Here is a 7,633-nt window from a genome sequence, read left to right as displayed (position 1 = left end):
TAGCATGCGCCATGCTAAAAACACGGGGTGTTACAACTATCCAAAATTACTTAACCAAATAACAGTAGATGATAAAAGGTTCACGAGATAGCACACCGAAAAATTAGCCCCGAAATTGTCCAAGAAACTTGAACAACATGCACTGTGCTTTTTCCAAGTAGTATGCGATAAAATCGCTTTCTACACCAAACAGTAGAATTGTACCGAAACTTATAAAGTGCCCAAACGATACCTTGTTCCTATCAAACGGGTCTTCACCTCCAAATTGGAACGTATCAACACCAAAAGACCAACCTATTTTTCAAAACGATCTTGCACTTCAAACCACTTCGATGATCCCTGATACACTACCAAAAGCCTCCACCAAAACATCATCGAAACAAAGGTCACAATCTACTTAGCATCCATCTCAGAAACAATAAGAAAGATACCCTAAATACCCAAATGGATGTCACCAAACATATCATGTATACGAAACATAATGATACCCAAACCCGTATCCACGTCACTCTCCAAAGTTACACGCCCTTCGAAGCTACAACATTCACAGAAACACAACTAAATAACCCTTTCTTGAATCATATGCCTAAGATGCATATTCCATAACCTGTGTTAACAAAATTGTTTCTCATTAAATGATAAGAAACCATAGCTCCACCACTACTAAAAATCCTGTATACGAAGTCCAAAACATACCACGTCTCATCAAACGATCATTACACTTCAACTTACTTGTAACCAACGCACAACAAGTACTCCAAACGAAATTAAACTCTTCGAAACTGAAACATGTTGATTCTTGATAATGGTCAACAATTCTCAAAACAAAATCTTCAAAAATATCTCACCAAATCTTCACTACCTTATGCAATTGAATCCACAAAATCTTTGAGTCAAACTTCTTCTTAACATCATTCGACTTTTTAGGTCAAAAGATCAACAACAACACGATCTAACTGATGACAACAGATATCAAACTTGTACCCTTCATACTGTAACAATAATAAGAATTTGACACACTAAAAAATTGTCGTCTTTACTTCAACAAACATACAAGCCAAAAATTGTATCTCAACCACAAGGATCTTGCTTCCTCAAAACGTGTTTTCGAAGTAAAAGAAAATACACCCAAACGAAAACAACTTGGTCTTCCAAAATAATCCACAAAAGCCTATACTAAACAAAGTAAAAACACAATCAACTAACCAAAATATGGTTACACAAATACTTACTTGGAGATATGCGGAATGCATAGGGTTATATGCTGCAAGAAGTATAACGCTAAATCCTTCGATGTATAGCACTACCAAAAACGAACATGGAATATCAAAGTATCCCATTATTCTGAAACACTTTAACTTGCTTCATACCCAAAACTGACAACATCAAACCCTTCAAACTTGAATGCTTGATAACATCAATATTTGCATCTTCAAATATTTGATAACTTCAAATCCTTCGTACTTGAATACTTGAAAACATCAAATCCTTTGAAACCACAAATTCCACTACCTGCAGAAAATCGAACATCCTCACTTCTAACTTCGATCCTCTCCACCTTTACCGCACCACTTGTCGTGGGAGATATCCAAACTAACCGCACCACTTGTTAGGGAAATCCAAACTTGAATTAACCCACAAGACACTAAATTCTTTGGATCGACGTAGAATGAAAGATAGACGATACAAACACATATTTGAAGCAATAAGTAAAGCACACAAGACTTAACGTGGTTCGGCAATATGCCTACATCCACCAAAAACGGTTACGACTTCTTCGTTATTATGGAACCACTAAATAGAGAATTACATACTTAACGATTGATGAATCAATCAACAAACTACGATCCAACATTATGTTGATCATAAACCCTAAAATAACTCTCTTGAATAAAACGCTTCAATATTACCGAATAATGTCTAACCAAACAAGATAATACGTATCTCATATAGCCGAGATGATATCCTTCTAAACGATGTCTCTTCCAACACCAACGATGATATTCCACCATCAACTAACAAGGTGATCTTCTCTTCACTAAACTATGTCTTCCACATCACCCCAAAACCATAACGATGTATTCTTTCAACACCAACAGTGTATCTTACAACACCCGAGAATGGTTCATCACTTTCCCTAAAACTCCACCCCAATAAGTGGGATGGAATCCCTAGAAACTTTAGAGAACTACATTGTGTATTCTCTAACTCTCTAGAAAACTATTAAATTCCATTGAGAATTCCATCTCTAAACACATAGCTTAGACCTTCATATATAGGAGTCACAAACTTGATTACCAAGTATTAGTCTCCTTGGAAAAGGAAACTCTAACCAAATAGGAAACCTATTGTTATTTAGGTAACCTATCTAAATATGGAAATCAACTTAAACTAAGAAACCTTGTGTTTCTCTGCACTAAGGATTTCTAGCATGTTCCGGAATTTTCTGGAACCTTCCAAAACACCGATAGTTATCTAATAGATCCCACAACCTTCAACAGTTGTCTAGTTCTTCCCAGAAAAACTTTCTATCATATGGTTTATTTGGCCATAGACATTAGTAAGAAACCACTCAAAATTATCAGTCTTATTCTTGCATAAGATAGACAAAGTGTAATCTCTTACTAGAAAGTCTCTGACCTCCACAATATCTTTTCCTGCTCTGCGGGTTGTGCAGGTTATGCGAGCCGGCGGAAAACTTAGCTATACTTTTCTGAGTTAACATTATCTCCTGCCCTACCTCGACTTTCTCAGGACTACAGGGCTCTGGTTTCTGGTGTGAGTGCATTTGGTGGGTTTATTTATGATTTTGGGTTGAGAAGGAGGTGGTTTGGGTGGTGTTTCAACATTATTATCAACAACCATACAAAATGTTGGAGATGTATCAATGTCCGTTGAAATTACGTCATCAACAGTAACAGTTAATTTCGATGATTCAATCCAAGTCTGCTTCGACTTAGCTAATAGTTCTTTTTTTTTCTTGGTCTTTCTGCGTTTTTTGGCTTGTTTTTTGGTCCTGGGATATGCAGATGTACGTTCAGAAGTTATCAGAAAATCTTGCTTATTGAGCAAGTTTGGTGCTGTAAATTCTTGATTGATGACTAAATATTGCATGGAACCAGCTAGCTTGCGAGACACTGGGAGGGGATTACTTTTTTTTTTGGAATTAACTCCGAGATTCAAATTCAAATTGCTTGATTTTCTTCTTGACTGATCCAAACCAACATGTGGTGGAGTAGGGTTCCGGCTAACTGGTCTGGGTGACTCATCAATGAAAATGTTTGCAGTGTAATTACCTGAATCAGTGACAATTTATATTTCACGAGGGATGTGATTGATACCTTTGTTCTTACCAATCTTCATCATAATAGCAGAGAGATCTTGTAGCTTCAATGACATTGGATCAATCAGCAGAATATCACCACAAACAATACCCAACGAGTGCATCAACTTGGATGACCAAAGTTAATATGGGACACCATAAATTTCAATATGAAAATATGTTTCCCTATTAAAATTTGATTTCCAAAGTTGTTCCTTCCATTTGGGCACCGATAAACTCACATTTTCAACAGTGAACATGAATTCAAAATCAGGCGTAAAATCTTCATCCACTTGAAAAACCACTTGATAAGAGTTTATAGGGAATAGCTTCAATGGACTACGCCTCTGAGTTTGAGATTGTAAAGCAAGAATAATATTATTCCAAGAGTTGACAGTTATAGGTGATGAGATCACATATGTGCCTTTCCATTTACCCAAAGAACTTTCATGGTCAAGATACTCTACGTTAATAGTATTTTAAATGCTGGATCCGGAGACAATAGTATGGGTTACAAGACTGTCACAGAAGAAAGTAGATGATTTTAGGTTTCTTATGCTTGGGTTTGGTGGTTTAAAAAGCTTAGAATGTATGACTGGCTTAGGGTTTGAGTTGAGAACTTGGGAATATGATCGGTTTACAGGTTTTGGCTTAGAGGTGTTCAAAGAATGTTTGACAAAATAGGTTTCTTCTAGAATTTATTCTAGAGCGAAAGCCATGGCGAACCAGTGATAAAAACAATCACCATAAGGAATATAGAAGGAAACTGGATCAACCTTTGGTTTGGGTTTGTGAAAAAGCGGGGGTCTAACAACCTCACCCAATATTTCGCTTAGCAATATGTATGGACTAACTCAAATATACTTTCAAGAGAATCAACTAGACAGTTAGACTCAACCTTAAGAAAGATATATCAAAGAGTTAATATCTCTATTTCTCAATTCAATCTGCAATCAACAAATAGAAATCTGCGAGCCCGATTGAATATAAGAGATATAAACTTGAACGTTACCAAAGACCAATGTTCAAGGATCAATGAATTTCAATCAACAACCAAAGGTTGGATTTCACAATTGATCGATACAACGCACAACCTGTGATATTTCAATTATATAACAAAATATAATGCGGAAAAGAAATAACACAGACACCAAAAGTTTTGTTAACAAGGAAACCGCAAATGCAGAAAAACCCCGGGACGTAGTCCAGTTTTGAACACCACACTGTATTAAGCCGCTACAGACTCTAGCCTACGAAAAACTAACTTAAGTTTGGACTGTATTTGAACCCCAATTAATCTCACACTGATTCAAGGTACAGTTGCACTCCTTAAGTCTCTGATCCCAGCAAGATACTACACACTTGTTTCCCTTATATGATCTCACCCACAACCAAGAGTTTCTACGACCAAAGTCGAAGACTTTAATAAACAAATCTGTCTCATACAGAAAATTCTACGGTAATAGATAAATCTGTCTCCCACAGAAATACCTACGAGTTTTGTTCCGTCTTTTGATAAATCAAGGTGAATAGGAACCAATCGATAACCCATACTTATATTACCGAAGAACAACCTAGAATTATCAATCACCTCACAATAATCTTAATCGACTAGCGAAACAAGATATTGCGGAATCACAAACGATGAGACGAAGATGTTTGTGACTTCTTTGCCTATCAGAGATATCAATCTCAAGCCAATCTTACGATTTTACACATACCATAGAAACATCAAGATCAGATCACGCAACTACAGAGAAAATAGTTGGGTCTGGCTTCACAATCCCAGTGAAGTCTTCAAGTCGTTAACCTACAAGGTCTCGAAGAGAAACCTAAGGTTAAAGGAGAATCGACTCTAGCTAATACAACTAGTATCACACAGGAGGTGTGGGGATTAGGTTTCCCAGTTGCTAGAATTCTCCTTTAGGTTTGCAATCAATGTTATCTTAGTAACAAAGTATTCAATATTTACCGTTAGATGAAAACCTGATTAGATTCAAGCTAATATCTTTCAACCGTTAGATCAAATCTTAGCTTGTCATACACAAATAAAATATACTTCATTTAGGTTTGAGTAACCGTACCTAAACGTGTACACTTAGTTGGTTCAATAATAGTTAACCAAATAGTTAGCCATATGAGCACTTTCATATCAACCTTATTCATCTTCACCATAACTAGTTCAAATGACTCAAAATAACTAGTTAGAGAGTTGTTCAATTGCTTAGATCTTATAGAAGTACAAGACAAAATTGAAGCAAAATCGGTTTGATTCACTTGAATCGATTCATGAACTTTATAGCCACGGTTTGCAAAGAATGCATTCCTTGTTAGAAAGTAACCCACTTAAGTATGCGTACGGGTATGCGTACTTAAGTAACCAGTTTTGAGTTTGTTTCAGTTTCCAAACTCAGCAGAAATTCATGGATGTGAACTTTCCGCCAGTATGCGTACGGGTACGCGTACTTAGGTAACCAGTTCCAGTTTGTTTTAGTTTTCAAACTCAGCAGAAATTCACGGACGTGAACTTCCACAGTATGTTGACGGGTACACATACTTATATAGTCTCCATCCACCAATTGCACACATTCAAGAATGCATACATTAGGTTCCCGGTTTATGGACTTATACATTAATATGCGAACACACTATGCTTATATCCAAATATGATTACATAATCTAAACTCTCATTTCAATCATTGAAACTTTCTTCGAGGATGTTATATAGTTGTTATTCATAAACTATTTTTCATCAAAGCGATTTTCAAGATATTGAAATATCAACATGACTTTCGTCACGAGTAAAGATGAACTTGGCTACAACGAAAGATTACCAACATATATTTCGAGAAATAGATAAGCGAGATAAGCTCGGCTTGAAATAACAAATGTGTATAATCGAAATCTATATACCTATACGACTTTTGTCTTAAAATAGGAGATAGAGTAGATATACTTTTGAGTGATGGATAAGTTCAAGTCTCCATATACCTTTTATTCGATGAAGTTCCACCAGTTCCTTGAGTATTTCTTCGTCTTCATATGATGAACGTCGTGGAGTCTAGATATCAACTACACTTAACTATCCTAGTCCGAGACTTATATATAAGTAAACTAGAAATCAAGACATATAATTTTGACGACTAAATTTGACAAACAATCTTGAGATAACAACGCTTGCGAGTTCGACCGAGCAGTGCTTTAACAATCTCCCCCTTTGTTAATTTTAGTGATAAAACTATCAATACATATGGAATACAAATAAATAAACTTTGTAGATTCTCGTCCACATGCTTGATCTCCTTGGTTCTTCAACATTACTCGAAATCTTCGTCACTTCCAAGTACTCCCATGATTCCATAGATGTTCAATTCAGTATCATAGTTGTTGAAGATCCGTATCCATAACAATGGGAAAACGAAAGCTCTCAACCATTGTTATACAGTGCCATAATATTATTACACAACATCAAAGTTCAATTGTATCACAACTTCGACAACAACTATGGTGATATGTATCACTCCCCCTTAGTCAATACTTTCATCTTACATAAAAACCACTCCCCCTTACATAATGATCTGAAAACCATATGTATTTGTAGTGTGAACTACAGATTAATTTTCCCCTTTTTTGTCAATAATATTGGCAAAGGTACAAAAACTAGTGGGATCCTAATGAAATTTCCACGGAGATACTTCATGACCAAAGAAAAGCATATATCAACTTTTTTAGATGCAATCATAAAGCCGAAGCTAAATGCATTCATCAAGGAGTTTATAAAGATACAAGATAACCCCTATAATATTCCACAGCCGCGCTCCCCACAAAGATTTGGCAATTAAGCACAAGTTAAATTAAGAACTCTACCCCATAAAATGTCATTCCCGAAAGAACAACAAGAGCGACCTTACGTTCACAAGAAAAGAAGGATATATTTGGACATCCACAAATCACATAAGAATATGAATTTGTATCCAAAAATCTCAATTAAATTAACCACAAGAGAACCATGATTAATTTAATCGGACTACTCAACCAAATTAATCACAAAAGGATTCATGATTAATCTAATTGGAAATGCTCAACATAAGGAAACTTACGGAGCCACACAATAAACACATAAAAATGGATCAACGGAGATCAATACTGCGGAATAAACAAAGATTCATTCTATCTTTCATCACTATTTTCATAACGACATACAATAGACATAATCTTTGTGAAAAAAATTCATCCTATTTTCCATCAATTATTTGCATAATGACATAATAGGTTCAATTTTTGTTTGACAAAAGTTCATTCAATATTTTA

Source organism: Papaver somniferum, chromosome 6 (genome assembly GCF_003573695.1).
Source record: "Papaver somniferum cultivar HN1 chromosome 6, ASM357369v1, whole genome shotgun sequence".
In the NCBI taxonomy this organism is placed as follows: domain Eukaryota; kingdom Viridiplantae; phylum Streptophyta; class Magnoliopsida; order Ranunculales; family Papaveraceae; genus Papaver; species Papaver somniferum.
The sequence above is the reverse complement of the archived record's forward strand: the minus strand, read 5'-3'. Positions refer to the sequence as shown.